This window comes from Nothobranchius furzeri, chromosome 9 (assembly GCF_043380555.1).
Source record: "Nothobranchius furzeri strain GRZ-AD chromosome 9, NfurGRZ-RIMD1, whole genome shotgun sequence".
Classification (NCBI taxonomy): Eukaryota; Metazoa; Chordata; class Actinopteri; order Cyprinodontiformes; family Nothobranchiidae; genus Nothobranchius; species Nothobranchius furzeri.
Genome location: NC_091749.1, coordinates 58,915,677 through 58,937,451, shown reverse-complemented (window position 1 = coordinate 58,937,451; position 21,775 = coordinate 58,915,677). Strand labels below are relative to the sequence as shown.

The following is a 21,775-nucleotide window of genomic DNA, read 5'->3' as shown; positions in this document are numbered from 1 at the left end:
TGCACGTGTCTCTGTGTGTGAGTGTGTGTGTGTGTGTGAGTGTGTGTGTGTGTGTGTGTGTGTGTGAGTGTGTGTGTGTGTGTGTGTGTGTGTGTGTGTGTGTGTGTGTGTGTGTGTGTGTGTGTGTGTGTGTGTGTGTGTGTGTGTGTGTGCAGCAGCAGCAGCATTGAGATTCGTGGGTATTCAGGCGTTCTAAAATTCTAATTTCCTCTGAATGTGCAGCATTAAGATCTTGTTATGTTGCAGTTTAGATTTTTATTTTATTTCGAGCAAATATAACTGTTAAATAAAAACAGAGAAAAATAATTTCTGTTTTTTTTTTTCCTCACCCACAGTTGTGCTTGTTGCAGAGCTGACGTAGAAATGACCTTACGTAATGTTTGAAGCACATTTCTACAAATGATTTTATTTCTAACAATGAGTCCGTGGAGGCGTGGTTCACCGCGCGTGTGTGTCCTTGAGTGGAATCTTTGAGTGTATCTGAAAATAATTGAATGCATCATTTTGGTAGCAAACAAAGCTTTTTGTAAGATGCTGCAACAGTGATTAAATCTGTTGTGTTTCTGGGGAGCTAGAGTGATGCACGGCAGTCCAGGCCTGCCAGTGCTGTAGAAGTGTGTGTGTGTGTGTGTGTTTTCTGTTGGAGGAGGGTGCTGACTGTACTCTATCTAAAGCAGCAGCTAGCTCTCGTGTTCCAGAATGGGAGAACTACTGTGTTTTCGTGTGTGTGAGGGCTCTGCATGCTTACACACGAGTGATGCAGGGATGACAGTGAGCACTCCAAGGGCTGCGAAATGAAACCGAGCTGCACCCCTGCTCCCCCCGCTGCTCCTCATAAGCCCACCCTTCTTCTGGACCCTGGAGGCCAACATTCCACCCTCCGCGCTGGCGCTTATCATCACAAAGGACAGAATGCATAAAACATGGAGGACGCTTAGAAAGAGGCGGCCTGGGTCGCCTTTTTCTCCCTACGCTGAGCCGCTAAACAATACTCGGGCCCCTCTGGCCTGTGACTCTGACGACACACACGCCATCTTTTTTGTCCTCGCCTATTTCTTTGTCGTGGTCTTCCTCTTCCTCTATGTTACTGTGCTCCGCCGAGTGATAACTGCCCTCGCATTGTTTATCTGTGTCTGTGAAATCTCCATTGTGTTGTCAAAATGTAAGTGTGTGTGAGTCCGCGCATGGGTGTTTGGGGGGAGGGGGGGGGGGGGTCAGAGAGTGACAGCTTTAACATATTGACAGCGCCTCAGCTGCACCATTCTGATTCCTCATCACCTGTTTTAGAAATGTCATTTCCTGTTTTTAATTTAAAAATAAAACACCACTCAGCCAATTACAGTCAGAGTTTAGATGCAAACAGTTTTTCTAAAATAATTTGATAATTGATTAAAATTAGGAATTCTGAAGAAACATAATTTGGTTTAGTAGGTGTCATGTGACAACGTGGTCAGGTGATTTTTCAGAGCATTTCAACATTTTTGAATAAGTTACGTGTGTGTGTGTGTGTGTGTGTGTGTGTGTGTAAAACAGTACATTAAAACACTTTTCTTACTCTGTATTAATCACCCGCCGCCTCACTCTGAGAATGTTTAGCATTCAGATATAAATACAGATAAACAGAGTGTGTTTGGCACTTTGTTTTGCTTCACGAGTTGAAGTTTCTTACGACATGCAGATCCAGTGTGCGTTCTCTCACTCACGTGATTTTCCCTTTCATAAAATAGTGACTGAAGCTCGTTTTTTTCATTCTAATGCTCACTTTTATCTGTGTCCACTTCCTCGTGTGACTTTGACAAACAGCAGCCATGCCTGCATGCCACGGGTTCAGTCTGTCGCTGTCTATATGTGTGTGTCTGATGGTCGGGGGGCTGCAGGAATGCACTGCTGGGATGTGCTGGACCCCAGCAGGTCTGTGGCACTTCCTCTCTGTGTACCTCACAGTTTATCCTCCTCAGGACTACAGAGGGAAGAAAAGAAAATAGCAATGGCAGGAGCACCCTCTCCCTCTCCTCTTCTCAGTTTTTATACACACAGAAATAAAAAAAAAGAGTAATTCACTTGCAAATGTGCAGTAGACTGTCCGTATTCCCGGTCGAGAGGAGAGAAGAAGAAATGGAGGGGAAGAGATGGGAAGAGAGAAGGCTGCCATGTGTGTGTTTTCAGTGTAAGGCAGGGCTGAGGTTTAGATCCCGACTTTTTCCTGCAGGTCGGAAATAAATCGGAGCCCATCTGCCTGCTCATAGATCACGCTAGGGTTAGACCGGGCTTATTGTTTTTACCGTGTAAATAATTAATCATGCATGTATAATGGCTGTTGTCATAAAGCAGGTATTTACAGTAAGTTTAGCTTCCCCTCAGGCGGCCCGGCTCTGTTTGCCCAGTGTCCTAGGCGACTGATCTGCTCGTAGTGAAGGGGTTAAGAGGCAAAGATGGTCTCCTTTTGTCTCTGCGGCCCTCTTTGCCATTGTTGTGGAGGAACTGAGCTCGGTGCACCTCACTTGACCACAGCAAAGCAATAAAATGGCCTCTAAGTGATGTAGCCTCCGTAGTCTTCTGACGTGAGCTCTCTTTCAGCTTCTCCTGCTTTATTTTCTGCTTTTCTTTATTTGTTTTCTGTGTGCAGCGTGTCTTCCTATGCAGCACACTCCTCTTTTTCTAACATTTTCCTCACTCATGCACGGTTAGTCTTTGAGAGACTAAGCTAGCATACAGGATCTTTTCTCATCTGCAGAAGAGTGCACGCTCTTCTGAGGAGTGTTTGTTAATTTTACTCGCAGGAGCCGACACACACTCACAGAATACACATAATTAGGCAGGATTATGGAAGATGATGCGAAGGTTCTGTTAGCACCTGCTGTGTTAAAATGGCAGAGAGTAGCTAACTCTTTGGAAACGCACATATTTTATATTTTTTATGATCTATGAAAGTGGTGAAACTCCAGAGCTTTATCTGCAGCAGAATGGTGACATGCAGCTTTTTAAATATTTATTTTTTTTACTGCTTTTCTCTTAATATTCAGCGATGTGTGTCTGGCTCAGTGAATGCCAGACCAACTCCACCCTGAACGGCATTATAAAATCGGAGGAGGAGGACCTGCTGTTTATAGCTGAAAATGAATGATAGCCTGCACACGTGGGCGCCCTATCTCCCGAGCTGCTCAGCTCAACGTCGTTTTAGATATTTTCCACCAGTCACAAGGGCCGATCTGACAAAATGCTCTTCCTGATCATTTCCCATTTTGAAAAGGTATGGTTTTAATGCACAACGTTGGCGCGACTGGATTTGATTGCACAGATGATTGTTTATAGCGGAGTTCCACCTCTGCAGACGTTGTAATTAAAAAGAAGATATACTGCACGCGCGTCTGTCGCCATCCCATCCCATCTCGTCAAATAAGCATCTAGCTCCTGCACCGAGCTAGCTGGTGGATTTATGAAAGATTTCTCATTGGCTGCATTGTAATTCGCACCGTCCTGTGTGTAAACCCTTCTTTTTTGCCAGGTGTCATGCAGGCCACATTAAATGTTACACCAGACTGCAATTAAAGCGATATTTCCTCAAAGCCACATTATTACACCTTTATATTATTCTGTAGGGTTTCTCCGCCTCGTGTGCCTTTGCCTCCCCCTCGTCCTCTTTGGGGTTCCTCCCTACACTGAAACACGCGTGTTTTGATTTTATTTTTTTACTCAGGGTCTCACTGTGCAGAGAACAAATGTTGTTTCTCATTTTCCTCGTGTTAAATGAGCAAACATGAGGACTTCAGTGCCTCATAATAAATTGATTGGGGAGCTGGCTCCCCACACATCAATGCAAAAAACTGGAGATGTGTGTGTGTGTGTGTGTGTGTGTAGCCTGAGGAGGAGACTCTTCTTCCCTCCACCATTCACACACTAATACAATGAATAAAACTAAATTTTTACACCATAAATACGTTTGTACAGTTATTTCTTCAACTTCTCCCTTTAGTTTCTTGTCAGCTCTGCAGCTGAACGCTTTTTCCACAGTAAAGTGTTTAAACACTCATCCCTCTGACTTCTTTTCATTCTAATATTTAGCATCCCACTTTTGACCACAGGGCTAGAGGGGGTGGGGGGAGGTCCCACGGGGCCGACGCAGGGGCTAGACGGCCGTAACAGACTGGTGACCTCGGCTTTGTGACGTCATCTGCCTCGTCTGGTCACCATGGCGTTCATTTTCCCTACTGTTTAATGAATGGAGATTGGGTCCCCGGGCAGCTTTATGCAGCTATTAGTTGTTCTGCTGCAAGTGGACGCAGATACGAGCCAGAGAAAGCGTTGAGCACGTTTATTATCACGGCCCTGTTTTAAAGCGTTCACCTCACCATCAGCCGTGCATCTGCGATTGTCCCGTTTACGTTTGTTTGTTTATTTGGCAGACGCTTTTATCCAAAGCGACTTACAATGTATAACCTATAGGGCATGTTGTGATCTGTGGGGGACACCGGAGTACCCGGAGGAAACCCACGCATGCATGGGGAGAACACGCAACTCCACGCAGAAAGGCCGCAGCCGAGTTTCGAACCTGCAACCTTCGTGCTGCGAGGCAACAGTGCTAACCACTGCACCACCATGCAGCCCATGCAGTTTAAGATGTCCTTTTTGCAGCAGAGCTGAACATTTGGCAGTTTAGCCTTACCGGGGTGGTAACACAACGTGTGTGATGCGTTTGGTGTGATGTAGTAAAACAACACAAAACACACCCTGACCACATAAAGGAAGTCAACTGGAGGTAAGAGCTTGGCCTGAAGCGGATACCGACTGTTACAACAGTTTGTCTCCTCTTCATGTGCAAAAGGACAAATCCTTGGACAAGATGCATTTCAGCCCCCCCTAATCTAAGAAATTAGATGAAAACATATCCTTGCTCGTGTTATTTTGGATCTTTTTTTTTTACATCTAGTTGTCCCTGAAACTCTGGAAAAAAAAGATCAGTAGGAGGATCAGACCAAAAGAGGCTCCTCTTCTTACAGCCGGCTTTTTGTTACAGCCAGGTGTTTCCTCGTGTCGGATCATGCCCTGATGGGGAACAACAGGCCACAGGGTAGGTGAGAACCTAGTGTTCAGCTTTAGCGCTGTGGTCGGCAGCAGGCTTTTGGTTCTGTGGTTTTCCTGTGCCATCGAAGCAGAGCTCAGAAACGCAGAGCAGAGCTGAGGATTAGCACAGGAAGTAGCCCTTGTGTGGTGCAGGAGCTCTGAACTCTCTCACTCTGAGCAGTACCAGGAGCAGGGCGAGTGTGGATGACACGGTCTTTGTTTACGCTGGAGAGAGCATGGGTTTGGAGGAAGGAGAGTAAAAGAGAGGAGGTAGCCAGGCACACGTCTCATCACTTCCTTCCTTTTATTTTCTCATGAATCGCCGTTATAAAAACAACAGCAGGACAAACGATGGATCTTCAGGGCGGTTTAAAGGAAAGAAGGTTGCACGATCTCTTAGAATAAGTCTCACTCTGCAAACCAACCCTCTCATGATTGTTTACATTCATCTTTTTAAAATTCCTCACCATCTTTTATGTATTTTTTTATCCTGTTGTGTTCCATATGACACCACAGCAGATCGTACACCTGCGCTGCTGTCTGGTTGAGCTGTGTGGTCAGAGGAAAATCTACTTTCACATGACAAATCGGCCTTCAACAGGAAGCCTGGCTGCAGTGTTTCACAACACCTCTAGAAACAAGAAATGAGTCCTCGCTCTTTTCAGCGCTGCCTGCCCCTTTCCTCCCCCTCTGAAGGATGCCAGCTTTGCCTGTAGTGGGTACAAGCACAAGACAGAAGGAGGAGGTGGGGGGCACCCCAGCATAAGTGGACCCCCGAGACCTCCTGGAGGGGTAGAGGTGTGGCAAACGTCTGCTTTTGGCACGGCTTGTGTCAGCGTGTTTAGCGTTTGCCTGTGAGGGCATTTAAATGCAAATGCTAAACAACCTATTGGGGTGGCTAATTACAGCGGGGCCTTTGTGTGTGCCAGGCACTGAGAAGCAGGGAGGGTTTCAGCTTGCCAGGGCTGGACTTCCCCTGCTTGTTTACTCATTGTCTTTCCTTATTGCCCCCTCATTGACACTCCCCCTTTTATGTGGCTGCACTGTTTGCCTGCTTGCTGGCTCCTCCCCCTTGTAGTGCTGGAGTTAATGTAGCAGATTAAAGAGGCAGCACTCTGACCGTGTTTACTTCCCCTTTTATCTGGTGGTCCACGCAGCTCTGCTCCGCTACTGCCTGTGGCTCTCGTCCACAGCCACCACCCATTCGGGGAAGATCCAGGCGCGCAGAACTCACTCTCGCTTGCAACTCAGGCTCGGCTAATTACTTTGGGTGATAAAAATGCATTTAGGTCAGGTTCTAATGCGATGCAAATTTATGAGCAGGCAGCAGCAAATATTAACTTGTCGATTGTCAGTGGTTGGGGACAAAGGTTTACCTGTCTGTGTGCTCTCATTGTCATGGAATATTTCATATTTTGGAATATTTTTCCCCCTGAGAGGGATTAAATGCAACCCGCAACAAAATGCACCGAGATTATGTAGTCTGCTGCTGAAACGTAGGATTAAAACTCACTTTCTCAAGTCAGAATCCATGAAAATAGTCGTGTTTGATTTCCAAAGTGTGAGTATAGTTAATTAGGAATATTCTGAATATTAAAAGCTATAGAAGTTCCCTTTGAACGTTCTGCATTGGTGTGTTGTCGGGTGAATGGGTTCATGAGCACCACGAGTTAAAGGATGTTCTGAATCCGCTTGGACACCTTCACACGTTGTGAGTCAAACAGGCTGCAGGACTTGTTTAACAAAAGGAACGTCTCGTTATCGGTTGGCTAAGACACAAAAATTCCAGTTTTTAATAGATTGAGTTTTAAGGTATGGAGTGGTTTATGCAGCTGCTTCATTCTTCAGCATCGTGCTCATGAAGGGTAAAAATGGACCACAAGTCCAGTTTTTGTACAACAAAGTTTCTGTAGGGTTAAAGATTTTGGACTGAATTAATGTTTAATTTTCTTTAGTTTACTTTAGCACGAAAGGTTTTTGGAGCACCCGCCGGTATCAGACCTGCCCTGCTGCATTCCTGTGAAATTATTTTTCTTGTCTAAAACAAAGAGAGGGGAAGCGAACAGCAGTCTGGTTTCACATTGCTGCTCAGTTCAGTTTACCACTCACGTTTCAGAGTTTGTTCCATGTTTTTGCATCTCTGTGCAAGCTTTACAGTACATCCGTAGTTTATGTATGTACACATGAGTCCTCAGTGATAGGGGGATGGGAGATTGGACATCCAAAGCCCAGACTGGATCAAAGGCCATGTGTGGGGAAGGGCTACCTCATAGAAAACAGCTGCCCCTCGCTGTCTCTGCCGCTCACCCGGGTCTGACAGCAGCTAGAAATATGAGGCCTCCCCAGACCTCTGTCCTGGGAAAAAGGGACAGGACAGCACACATACTCTCTGAAAAGCTTTTGTTTCATCTCTCCCTCTCTCACCCTCACTCACACATATTCAGAGGAAAGAAAGGCATTTGTCTCTGCTCATTCACTCATTCAGCTACAAACAGAAGTCTTTGTTTCATCCACACACTCTCTCCGCCATCCTCACAGAACCATTCAATTATCACACGCTTCATTTCTTCTTGTTGTCTGTTTGTTAAACTGTTTCATTATCTCTTTTAGCTCATTTGGCTCAATTTGTCTGTCAGTCTTCATCCTTATTTGCTGCTTTTCCTCCTCCTGCGTATGTCAGCAGTGCACTTGCTCTCTCTGTCTGTGGGCATCGTCTTGTATTGCTGCTTCTACACTTACTTTTCCACCTTTCCTCGCCTTGTTTCTGGGATTTCTCTCCCTCCTCTTTGCTTCTCTGGCATGTTTAAACTCTGACAGAGCTGAGAAAGGCTTTCAGCTCCCTAATCCTGGCTCCCTCCATCAGGAATGCTAATACGCTTGATTGTGTGACCCGCAGAAGGCCAGCAACATCTGCAGGAGCCTATGGCGAACCCCCGCCCTCTCACACCCACCACACCCCTCGCCTTTGAGCATTCACTCACTGCCATTATTTTATTGTTTCACTCTTTTTTTTTTCCACGCCTGTGACTGGGTTAGCCTAGTTAACCCTCTGCTGCTCAGACTGGGCTAACTGCGGTCCTGCACACAGGAGCAGAGGAGGGGGCCTTTTCCCAGGGCAAGCCACCCTGCCAGCCCATCTGGACTTCTATATACAGCCCTGCCTCTTGTACTGTTTACTTACACATTCCACTAAAAATCAGTGTGCACGTGTGTTTATGTGCCCAGTTAAAAAGTATTATTGTTTTTGACATTTTTAGTTTCATCTCACTTGGGTAACTTTTACATTTACATGGACGTCAAACACACTCTTACTGGGATGCGATCTGAGGGGACTGGAAGTGTTAGCCAACGAAACCCTTTTATTAAATTTTCATTAACCTCTATGCCAGGTATCACGATGGAAAGGTTTTTTTGTTGGAATGGTGTTTGTTTTCAGCGAGGAGTTACTGGTAACGTCAAATCTGTGTCATGCTGGAATCCTACTGATTAAATTATCCTTTTTATCACTTTACTCCTGCAGATTCACATTACTCTACTGCAGACGAGCAAAGATGGAACCTCAGTGCGCTTCACTCTTCACTTTGAAGGGTTTCTTTGTAAACATTATGTTCGTATTCTTATCCATCGTTGACGTTCTCCTGGATGGAGAAACTGCTTTATGCTTTTGAAGACTGATGAGCTAACAGCTAGGCTGAGTGCAATGCTGCCATCTTTAAACCGTCACATGATAATTCATCCAAGATGGTTAAAAAAGCATTTTCATCACTATCAAAGTGTGTTCTGCAGGTATTTTGCTAAAAAAAGACATTTGTGCACAAATGTTATGTTTTGCAGCTACTTATAAAAGTTACCATAATGTAATACCTGCGTAATGCAAAACTGATGGTGTGTAACACTCTAAACTCCATAGAAGCATCTTTACAGGAGACATTTTATGACTTTTCCCCCTAAGTTATAATAATTATACGGTCTATAAGAAGCACGTTTTTAAGTCCTTTGTATAAAATCCCTCTCACATAAAGCAATCTCAGCAGTTTCAGTACCATCCAGAAGGAGCCGTTTCAGGACTCTTGTCACTTTAAGCAAACAAGCTGGAGCAAGCCACGCCCACTCAACCCCCACCCAGGCTGCTACAAGGAGCCTAATGGGCCATTCTCATCTGTACCGGGTCGGCCCGGGCCGGGTAGCGTAGGTTGTTTACATATCTGGGTGGTCTGGTATTTTTCCGGGCCAACCAAGGCTCATTCTCAGCCCTCTTCTCGAGGGGGTCTGCTTCAGGCCGACCAGGGCCAACACGCCCACTGCTGACAGCAAATTCACACCTTCCATTAGAGCAAGCCTCTGATTGGTGGGTAGAATCAGCCCACATGGGCTTAAGACAAGGATGTGTGGAATAAACCGGGCCAGGCTGGGGCCGACTGGGGCTACCTGGCCCGGGCCGACCCGGTACAGATGGGAATGGCCCATATGTCGCCTCCCTTTCCGGTCGGCTCACGGGTCTCTGGAAGAATGAAAAAATGAATGCAAGTCAACGGGGCTAAAAGAGCTATTTTCTAACCCGCTTTGCCTCACGCCCTGGATCGCACACATGTTGTACTTATATTTTAAATGAAAACTAATGATGGGTGTTGCGGCTGTGCCTGTTACGTACTTTGAGATTTATCAGCTTGTAAAAGTTCGTAATTAGCATGACTACACTGGCACGTCGCATATGTGACATCACCACACAATCTTCTCTCCCCTAGCATAGCTGCTACTTACCACATGGCCAGATCTATGATGGTTATTTTCCTCTTGAAGGAAGAATTTGAAGTTTGATGAACTTGCAGCGATTTTCCCTCAGTTTTCTCCGTGTCTGGTTTGATGACGTCTCTTTTTGTAGTCCTGGACTTATTTTCACACAAAGCCTAAAATGGTGTTTTCCCTATTTGAAAATAAAGCACTTTTTTGGTATCAAAAAGCTTCTTTAAAATTCACCGACATCATATGTGAAATCCATGGAACACAACAAGTGGAATTAGAAAAGAGCAGGGTGTGACTTAAGCTCCCCAAAGGCTGAGAAGCTCTGTAGGGGAGCGAAACAGAGCCGCTGCTCCTCCGTCCTGGAGAGGCGAGGGACTAATTCGCTAGTTTGTGATGTCACATCTTTTTATAAAATTGCTAAACCAAACATTGACAGATGGATGCTTATTTTTTCTTCAGGAATTTTTCTAGAGGCAGTCAAAACCCACATGGCAGCACAAAATAATGCAAAAGGTGAGTTTAGCATTAGATGTTCCCTTTAAGATCACACTTTGGTTTTGGCTACACTTGGACTAGCCATTAGCTCATCAATCCTATTGGGCAAAAACCTTTCCTCTATGGTGTGGACATTAAGGGACGTATCCACAATGATAAACAGGACTTTTTACAATAACCTTTACAGAGAAACACACATTAAAATGATCTATAACTTTAGACCCAGACTGCATGTAAAACCATCATGGGTATCAAAGAAATTCTTGTTGCACAGCTCTTTGTGTTAAACAAAAAATAAGAGAAGGGTTAAACTTTTACCCTGATGAGGACATTCAAATCCTAGCACCAAGTGACCCAGCTAAGCTAGGAAAATGAAGTTTTGACCTCATGATGTTGGAACGGCAGCAGCGACCTCAAACATAAATTCTAAAAGTCTGTATTTCATACGTAACGTATCCAAGGAGCCATTCCATCTACTTGTGTGGTGGGAGCTGTGGGAGTTGTCAGGGCTGTGGTTGGGGAGCAGGGTTTGTCTAACATTAGCAACACATTATTAGCTTACATGTTGCTAACGTTTGCCATTATTGTCACGCCAAAGAGCGAGATGGGAGCAGCGTTGAGGATGAACAGCTGCAGCTGCACCGATTTAGAAGCGGGACCGATTTGCATACTTATGTTTACATACATTTGAAATAAGACATGGGTTTGGATTTTCTTAAGCTAATCTAAGGTCACATTTTCATTGGTAACCCTTTTGGAGAGTCAAACTTTTTGGAAAATCAATTAGTTTAAGGAAAGAAAATAAACAGGAGCACATGTGCTTCATGCTGCAGCACGTGGAATGACCAGCAGAGCTCACAAAATAGGATTGTATCATCCTAAGTGCTGGCTTATTGGGTTTGTTTGATATGTCAGATGAAGATACGCAGCTTCAGCTGGAGTGCAGCGAGAAACATGGTGGCACAGACTCAGTCTGCTTAGTATCACGCTGCAGGTCCATGTTCAGTGACCACAGTTTTATAGTTTTCCTTAAAAGTGTGATTCACTCATTTATTCAATACATTTGCAGTGTTCTCTAGTATAAACCAGTGACTTGTGAGCCATAAAAAAAGCTATGTGCTGTTCTGAGATGCAGAAGTTTGCAGATGTGGGCTGAAAACAGCATAATTACTCATTATTACTAATCATATGCACACACCTCGCTTCTGATTGGCTAACAGGTCCTGAAGACCCTGCTCTTCAGAGAGCATCTTCTTAACTAGCACCCTCCCTGCACCCGTCCCCCCTCTCTACTGTCCACTCCTTGTTCCCTCCTCTCCATGACTGATGTCAATGTTGTTGTTGTTATTGTTAGCCTCAAGGGCAAAATGCCGATTATCACTTGTAAGTCGCTTTGGACAAAAGCGTCTGCTAAATACATAAACATAAACATAACAGAACATGTTCAGCCATGCTGCAAAGTCCCTATCACCAAGAAACTCTCCGCTCTGTCCTTGCTGGAAAACTATATCACAGCTGAGCTTCAGACGGCAGGTTTTGGAATCTTATTTTCTGATTTTTGGACAACTTGCTCCAGATTGGATAACAGCAACACGACTCTACTGCTGACCTGCAACGTGGATGTTTTATCTCCACAAATAACACAAACCTAGAGGAGTTTTACTGTGTGGTGGAGCTGCTAATGCAAACGGTTAGCTTCTGCTAGCTGAGACATTCTCTGCTGTTTCCTGGACGCTAAACCAACAACAGCCTTCCCCATCGTGAGCCAATTTGGGCGAGGCCATGAATGCAAATTCACAGTGTGACATAGATATGTGAGGATTTTCAAATCCAAGTATTTCACTGTCTATTTTCTATCAGGAGCTAATGCAGGAGATAGGTGTAGGAGACTATTTTCGGCCAACCACACACTTAAAAACACATTCTTTGAATCCTAGTACAACAACTTCATCAGAAAAGCAGAAAACAATAAAACGTGACTCCAGCTTTCCGAGCTGATTCCACTCACACGGCTCTGAAATGATCCCCAAATCTGTGTTTCCTGTATTATTTACTGACGTCTGTGTGTTCTGGAGTCTTTGTATACTACTGATACAGTATATAAATGTTTGATTGAAATAATTGCAGATTACTGCTCCCTCATTCCTTTGTTTAAAGACACGTTTCGGGGTTTCACGACGGTTTAAAAGGATCGGGCTCTGCAGAGCCAAATTGGATCTGGGTATGTAAATACTCCTTTGATGTTTAATGAGAAACAAAGTTAGCTAATTATAGCAGCTCTGAGAAACATGAGGAGGACAGTGGGAAATGTTTCCATCACTCCCTAGCTCTATAGATTACTGCCTAATTGCCTCAATCGAATCAGGCGGAGACATTAGCCAGAGAGGCAGAGAGCGAGGGAGAAACATGGGGATGGGGCTGATTACACGTATCCGTCGGTGGCTCTTTAGATAATCCAACAGAGGACCAACAAGTCGGGCTCTCTGGCTTCATACGAGACTGTCTGTCTTCTTTAGACTGCATGTCTCTGGTGGTTTGAGCCCCTCCCCCCCACAGCGGTTATGAAGGTGAGGATAGCAGGGCACTGTTTTCTCTCCTGCCACGCCAGCCAGCTGCAGGAGTGATTCATACTCCTCATGCGGAAGTTTTTCCAACTATAATTACACCTAATTCTGACACATGTTTATGCCTGATTTTACCAGACGGCCTCTCCACTAATGACAAAGTAGCGCACAACATCCGCCCAAACCCTTGCTACAACCATATTTTTCAACATTATCATTGTGTGTTGTGATTTTAAGTGCAAACTGGGAAACACATGGCGCTGGTAGTCACGCCGACCAGCTGACAAACGAGAAAAGAATCTGCTGGTTTGTATTTTTTTTAACAACAAATGCTGTTTTTACAGCTCTGTGGAAGACGATGCGACAGAGCAATTAAAAGTCTGGTTCCGGGTTTTTCTGTGCTTTGTTGATTCATACCTTCATGAGTCTGATGATTGGGGGGGTGGGGGGTGGGGGGTGTCTTTTGTTTATTTCTCTAATTTCCATTAAAGACAATGCATTTTATTTAATATAAATGGGCATCCTGCTTTTATATTAAAGGTGTGGAACACTCATTTAGGAACTAGAGGTGAGCCACATCACAGCTGAGCTTCACACAGCAGGTCTTACTTCCTGATATTTGGTCATCTCGCCTCTGACTGGATAACAAAAACACAAGACTGAAGGAGTTCTGCTGTGTGGTGGAGTTGCTAATGCTAACGGTTAGCTTCTATTACCTGAGACATCATCTGCAACAACAAAGCCTTCCCTGCCATGAGCTGAGATGGGTGAGTCCATGAATGTTAAGAGACAGTGTGACGTAGATGTGTCAGCTTTTTCAAATCCTTGAGTGTAATCGTCTATTTTCTATCAGAAGCTAATTCAGAAGATAGTTGCAGGAGACTATTTTCATGTACAGCTTGCGTGAAAACTGCAGAGTGACCCATTATAATCAGAAACAAGATTTAACAAATGATTTTTTAGTGTTCCACACCTTTAAACGTTGAGATTAAAATGTTCCATAGAATCGGTTTCCTCCTGAGAGCGCTGTGATATTGAGGTCAGCTGTCCAAAATGATCTCATGTTAAGGAATTGGCGAGTCAGCAGGGTCGGAGCAGAGCCGTAATGATGACACTCTCTCCACGGCGATAGCGCTGCCCTCCTTTTCCGCCTCCTCGCTTCCCCTGCATGGGAAAAGCACAGAGGGCTCTGAAATGTATCTGCGCCCTCTTAACTCCTGCTGTAAATGCTTCTGCTTTTGTCTTTTTTTTTTAAACAACCACATCTTTCTCACTTCTGTAAATAACTTGTTGTAGTAACAGGTGCTATGAAGGCAATTTTCTAAATTTCTCGGAAAAGACTGAACTCCTACTGGGGGACCAAGGCTCCAGTAAATTCCCTCTTTGCAGCTCGGATGGGAAAGTGGACACTGTAAACAGATAAGGGCACTCGTGCATAAACGTGCCGGAAGTGGGAGGGTGTTGGGATTGTGACTCTGGGTGCAGATCTTTTAGAAAGTCACGTGGGTTAGGGTCAGAGCTGGGCATGCTCACGGCTCTTCGATGTGTGTGTGTGTTGAGTTTTGGAAGCCTGTTCCACAGATTTACGTGTGTGACCCTCAGGTTGTGTGTTGCAACTTGTAGTGGGTGTCTGCAAGTAGGCTAGGGCTTAAATGTTTACTCTGTTCTAACATCAGTCAAACACGTCTCATCTTTTCCTTCTTTTTCACTTTTTTAGCACCATCTCTGTTTTTACTTGTCTACACACACACACACACACACACACACACACACACACACACACACACACACACACACACACACACACACACACACACACACACACACACACACACACACACACACACGTGTTCCCATAATTTATGGCTGCCGGGGCCTTGATCAATTGATAGCAGGGAATCCTTTGGTAAATAGAGTTTTAGACACATCGCCAATAGACCTGGGCTATTGATTGGTGTGTAAATTAAAAACTTAATCAGGTCTCTGAGATAAGATTTATCTCCGCTCCAAGCAAATTACAGGGCTAACTTGGAGACATGAAGGCGGGCTGGGTGGCAGATGAGGCCTGCCCCTTCATAGGTGCCTAGCTTGGCCTCGGTCCTTCGTCTTCCTCCTCCTCTCCACCTGGGTTATTAGACACCTCACAGATTTTCTGTCGACACTGTGCATAAAGGTGTTTGTTGCCGTTGAACTGGTTTAGATCGACATGTTTAAAGAAACAATAGGTCAACACCTCATTTTTGAACTGCTAATTTAGTTTAATTTGGTTCTATTTTGCAGTTGGTCTGTCCCAGCCTTGCCTTCCAACCTTCCTTCCTATCCTGCTCCTCTTTTTTCCGGGCTTTACTAACTTTCCATCCTTGTTGCTTTTTAATGAAATATGTAAATCATCCCACTGTAACTTTTTATGTCTTCCAAGACATCCTCATCTTGCTGAGGTCATTTCAGACCAGATTAAATTCGTGCACATTCACACAAAAATGTGCTGCTGTCTATATTTTATATGTGTTAAGACAATCCTTGGGATTGCACATTGATCAGTTTATGGATTTCCACAGTAATTGCTAAGGGAAATTTTCTCGTCTTGTTCATTATTAATATTGGGAAATCTGTATTCATTCAAAGTGTCCTGGGGTGTAATTTCATATTAAAACAGTTAAAGCACTCTTAATTTATGTCTGATGATACAAAGCGGCGAGCACGCCCACAACGCAGCATTTTTCAGGTTCCACAGATGAGAAGCATTATAGAACGGGTAACATCTGCAGGTGTTTTTGTGGATCTTTTGGTCTGTAATTAAAATATATACACTTTTTTTCTCTATGTGATTAAGAGCATCTCCATCGGGGGATTATAACACTCCCCATTATCTCTGGCTGTGGTCCTCATAGAAATGACATTGACCCAGAGACAGACAGAGCCAGACGGTGAGAGAGGAAGATGGAGAGCAGATAGCCGAAGAGGTCAAACAATCTATTAGTAGAAAAACTGTAAATCTACATAAGTGGAACATGAATGTCCCCTGAAGGGTGTTCTGCTAAATATATATGAATATAGTTTTGGGTTTGTGAGGTTCGGGGGAAGAGTTAGAGGTGCACAACCTAACCCGTCCGATGGCTACATAATAGTGGCCAACCTCTTCCTTTGTCTGGCTGTGGGGGAGGCTGAGAACATCAGTAATAGGCTTTTTGCCTGATAAGCCTGGAAAATACTCGTTTAGTTAATAAAAGTGCAAAGGGATCTTGGCCCGATAAACCCGCTGTTTCCTTCTGTAATACCCAACAGCTAAAATCAATAGTTGGGATAATTCTCTTGCTAGTCGCCCAGTCTTCTTTATCTGCAGCCTTCCTCTACGCATATACACAGCTGTTTTTATTACCAAGAAGTCTGTGGATGTTAGTCAAACACCGTAATTAAACTTAAAAATAATTTGTGAGTAATTTTTTTTACATTTATTGCATTCAGTGACACATTTTAGCATTGGTCTAATAGATTTGGACACTTTTGACACATGTTCACCCTAAAAATATATTATTTATTTCACCTGTTCTTTAATTGGTGTGCTGGTGTCACAGCTGACATCTTGTTTTGTCAGTGTATTTGTGTAAGGTTTGACACAATATAGGTGAAACTTCCGGCAATCAGCTCAGGTGTTGTCTCAGAGTAAGTGCACGTATAAATCTGGTGGGAGGAAGTAACTGTCAGCACTAATTCAACCTTGCAAAGAGCTTCGTGCTCTGTCAACACACATGCTCTGTGTTCTGACAGAGGTGCTTGATGAGACTTAAAAAACACAGCACAGGCAGCGTCTCTGACAAAGCCACAGGATTGAAAGGCTCCAGCTGGATGCAAGAGAGGGTTGTTGAGGTTTAGGATGGGAGCTGCAAGGGGCTGAAGGCCCTAATGAGGGATAAAATGCAAGTTTTTACAATACATGGTTCCCTGAGTTGGAAGTTTGAAGCTTCTCAGGTGTGTGAACCTCAGCTGATCAGGGTAGAAGCTCCTCAGACGTCCCAACTCCACTGTTCCACCTCAGCCAGTGTTATCATTTTTGCTGGCGGGCTCTTCCCGAGTTGGTTTCTCCACAATCTATCCGGCCATCGTGGAACAGTTGTAAAATATGGCTTCAGGTGTTAGTAGGTGGGGTGGTTAGCCTGCGACACCGTTACCCAAAGTGCAGTGTATTAAATAGCAGTCAGAGGCCTGGATCACAGTATATCACAAGGGAGAGGCAGCGATAAGGCGTGCCTACCCGCCAACAGATCAATGAAGGTTACTGACATCATATCACAAAGTGAAAACGAGTGCTGCACCCCTGGCTATTTATCAGTGCTGGGTCGCACGTGAAAGGGGTGAAGGGGAAGGAGAGGACGAGACATCTCCTCCCTAATGTTTGGAGCTGCATCGCTGACTCCTCTCTGGACAGTGTTGAAATGTGGCTGATAGGACAAAATTATTATGATAAGACCGCTGATATTTGACAGACAATTTTTCAATGCACTTATTGGCTGTTGTCCATCTTGATAAGGCATTCGTGAACCAGTTTCTGAAATTTTTTTCACCAATTTTGGTATTTATTAGCATAAATTGTCTCTAAAGTTTATAATAATCAGCTAAAGCCGGGTTCACATGGCAGGATTTTAAAATGTTTGCCAGATTCTCTAAGCATGATAGACCCCACAAATGTTAATTAAAAAAAAATATGAGATGAACCAGTTTTCATCCAACAGTGTGTGATGTGCAAGGACGTAGTTTTTTTGGGGGAGGGGGGACATGCCCCCCCCCCCCCCCAAAAAAAAACACTTCTTCCAATCAGTTTTCGTCCCCTGCACATCCCAAAACAACATTACCCTATATTATAAGAGCCTTTAGGCTGTATTTTACGTAGTTTTTGTATACTAACTGTAAAGATCCCCCCCCCCCCCCCCCCCCCGGTCCTCATGCCGATTTTGCCCCCCCCCCCACACACACACACTTCTGAAGTCAAAACTACATCAATGGAGATGTGCAGCTACTCGGCAAAAAATACCACACAAACTAATTTCACTCACACATTTTCCGCTCAGATGAGAAATCTCGCGAGATAAAATATGACTTCAGAGTATCAAAACATGGTGGAGGAGGAATGTACAGTATGCTTCCATCCCACCTGTTTCCGATTGGCTACACTTCACAGGCAGCGCATTCATTGGTCCCTGAAAATCAGACCAAGACATGTTTGAAAGCCCAGATTTATGAATGGAGAGGTCTGACGTTTTTCCAAGCAGACCAGAGCGCTCTTAACACACCACACAAGGTAGGATTATCTGATAAGATTATCTTTAGAGTCATTATGTTAATCATTAACAACCTTAAAATTGTGGTAAGCGGCGGGGCTGGTCAAAATCTGCATGAATATCCTTCATTATGAACAAGGCTTGAGTCATCGTCTATAAAACTATCTATCTCACAAGCAGACCAGAGTGCTCTTAACACACCACACAAGGTAGGGTTATCTTGTAAGATTATCTTTAGATCTGTTAAGTTAATCATGTACAACCTTAAACTTTCTGAAGGGATAGCTTCTATCAAACTAACATTGAAAATATATTTAAGCAATTTTAGAATATGTTTTAATGTGCAAAAAATACTGAGGTAGTTGATTTTTGCTGTTCATGATTACACTGAAAGAATTGGTTCTAGCAATGAGATGGAAAACAACGAGGATATGTGTGCTCTCTTTCTTCTCCATCTTTATTTACTCCCTCATTGGCTCATTTTGTCATGTGTATTACATCTTTTATTCTCCTCACATATGCATGCATTAGTATTGTAGTACTGAGCTGTGAGTCTGCACAAATGCACTTTTCCAAGTCCGTGGCTTGGAGATCATGCTTACAGGTACCGTATGAGTTCCATTTATCAGCTGCCTGGGGCACAATGTGGAGGATTTCCCCCAATGGGTTAGTGTGTAACTGCTCTGTCAATACATGCTTGTCAAGTATGGGAGAGTGTGGAGGAAAAAAGGCCCCTTACTCCAACACACTGAAGCCACTTATTGAGCAGCCAATAGCTATTTACCTCTTGATGGTGGCAGGCGGAGAGGGGGCCCGGTGAGACGGGAGAAACTCCGCAGCCCATTCCCCAGTACTGCCTGGCTCTCTGTGAGCCAGAGCCATCCCGGGTGGGGAGGCAGAAGCGGTGGCTCCAACAGGAGAGACAGGGAGGTCTGTGTGTGTGTGGAGCAGGTTGTTCTCTCCTGGCTCCTGGGCTTTGCAGGTTCTGGCTGTGTGTACAGCTTGCTGCTGTAAAGCCGTGCTTCCTCTCTGGAATCTGGGTGTTGACAGAGAGCATCTGGGTCCTGGGAGAGCTTCCAGCCGGCTGCTGGTTCCTCACATGTACAAAGAGGCGAGGGGTGGGCAGGGTATTGGAGATGTGGAGCACAGGTTTGATTTAATAGTTGGTATTAATCTAACTTTGCTGTGTTCATTGACCTACCTATGGACCCATTTCTCAGTCTGCCTCGCCCCCACCCCTCCACCACAAACACCTGAGGGTGGGATGTTTTTTTATACTTTTTAATGAATGGCTGTCTTGATGGGTGTTTCTTTTATCCTTTCCTGCTTTGATTCAACAAAGAAAAGAATGCTGTCAAGAAGGTGTTCTTTCCTCGACTCGTTTTGTTTTCTTAGACCTTCTTGCTCGAGTGAAACATCACTCTTTTGTGGGCCGCGGAGGTCCCTGTTGGTGTGTTTTGAGTTGCTGGTCGCCTGTCAGGACTTGTCCTGCGCATCTGAGTCAGAGGAAGAAGTTAGTGCTCACAGCACTATTTTAGAAACTGGGAGGACAGAAAATAGCCTTATAAGCTAACATGTGCCAGATGCACGTATAAATGAAGTTTCACAAGCTTTTATCACAAAGGTTCCTCCTCACCGCCAACATGTAAACGTTTTCCACGAGTGTTAAACTGAAATGATGTGTCAGTTCTGCACAAAGTAACAGAGGAACCGTGAGATGACCTGCTGTTAAAGAGCAGCTGTACAAACAGTGCGAGGGGGAAAAAGAACAAGAAAAACACATTAGATCAACATTTAACAACAGTTGCTCTGTAATCTGGTATTACTTCCACAAGCAAAGGAGGGGCCTGTGTCAGGCCAACGTGAACTTGGATACTGTTGGCAGGAGGAAGCAAAGTGCTTTCGAGAGGTCAGACCAAGATGTGAAGGTCCACAGATTAATCTTAATCCATGCAGCTTGCTCTTAATCACTTTTGATGTGCAACTGAACATGACCTGCTTGAACATTCCAGCCTTGACCAAACCGAGTTCAGAGGACCAGGGCGACGGTGAGGGGAACCGGGTGATGGTGGGGTTGTTGTTTTTTTTATTTGCACTAATTAGCTGCCAGGCTTGTTTGTAGTGCCTAGGGCAAAAGTGTCATCACGTCGTTGACCAACAATGTCTTCCACCTTCTCTTTTCCAAACTCTTGCCACACATTCTCCCAAAATGTAGTCTGTGTACATGCATAGTTGTTGTCCTGCTACGGTGTGTAAACTGGTACTTTATTATGGGAAATTCCAGTGAAAGGGAGAAGTCGAACAGAGAAGCGTCTGTCTTGTGGGGTTTGCCGTGGGTGGCATCCTCACATTCGTCTTTGTGTTTCGTTTCTGCCCACAGTGACCCCTCATGTGTGTGCCTGGTTCAGTCGCTGGCTGGTGGTTCATAGGATTCCTACAAGGAGCATGAGAACTGTCATCTGTCTCGCGTTCACTGTGGCAGTTTGAATCGACTCGAAACTGCTGCCAAACCAGGTTTTGGGTGAACTGCAAAAAAAAAAAAAAAAAAGATGGCTGAGGACTTTGCAAGCAGGCAGTCATCCAGAGTGACAAAGCACAAAGATGGAAAGAGAAAGACGAGGGTGACAAGAGCAACAGGGGATTAACAAATGAGTAGACAGGACTTCGCATCTGCTAGTGTAGAGCGCGCACACACACACACACACACACACACACACACACACACACACACACACACACACACACACACACACACATGCATTAATACCCAAACACAACACACACACACTGATATGTAAACGGTTAAAAAGCTGGTCCAATGTAAAATCTTTGGAGTAAAATGCGAGCTGTGCACATGCATGCTTCTTCCTGTTTTGTCCCTCTGTGTGTGTGTGTGTGTGTGTGTGTGTGTGTGTGTGTGTGTGTGTGTGTGTGTGTGTGTGTGTGTGTGTGTGTGTGTGCGTGTGTGTGTGTGTGCGTGTGTGTGTGTGTGTGTGTGTGTGTGTGTGTGTGTGTGTGTGTGTGTAGAGCGGTTCAGGTGCGGTTAGTGTTGGCACCAGATCTTCACGCCGGCGGCAATAAACAACAGAGCAGGCAGGAGGCCAGATGCAACTCCACAAACTTTTAACCTCTCCCTCAGCTAATCCCTCGCCACACTAGTAACTCTTTCTTTTTTTAACTCCTTCTTTCACCTCTCACTTGCGCTCTGTTCTTTATTTCTCCTCCCACTGCCTTCTCTCCTTTCTTTCCTTTCTCTCTCTCTCTCCCCTTTAGTCCCTCTCTCCTTTTAAGTGAAGTCAGTGTGCTGACCTCTAAATAAAGGCTGGAACACTACAGCTGTTCCTGACTTCAAACAGCCAGTGGCTCGGATTCGAGGCTTTGCGGGTGTTTGGGATAGAAATTATGTGCCTATTAAAACTAACTTAGAGTCCTCTTTGCTTTTAAGGCTCCCTGGGTCAGAGATAACCACACTAAACCAGACTCTGCTTCAGACTCCCAGTCTCTGTGGGACTCGAGTCCTGCTCCAGGATAGAGAACGTAGAGATAAGACAGAGGCGGTGTTCATATCGAGTCCCCAGTAGCTGTGTGATTTTCACACTGATATGATCTTTCCATGGTTAAGAGCAGCAACAAAGG

The 21,775-nt window shown here is 44.6% G+C and overlaps 1 protein-coding gene across 5 annotated transcripts in view; it reads left to right on the top strand.

The window, feature by feature from the left end:
* zfhx3b (zinc finger homeobox 3b) overlaps positions 1 to 21,775 on the top strand; it is a 250,778-nt gene that overhangs the window by 103,831 nt on the left and 125,172 nt on the right. The window contains exon 1 of one of the 5 annotated variants that reach the window (XM_070554994.1): positions 1,185 to 5,068. The exons of the other annotated variants lie outside the window; for them this stretch is intronic. The gene's annotated coding sequence lies outside the window, so the exon portion shown is untranslated. Of the gene's footprint in view, positions 1 to 1,184; positions 5,069 to 21,775 lie in introns of those variants that run through there. 5 annotated transcript variants of the gene reach the window in all.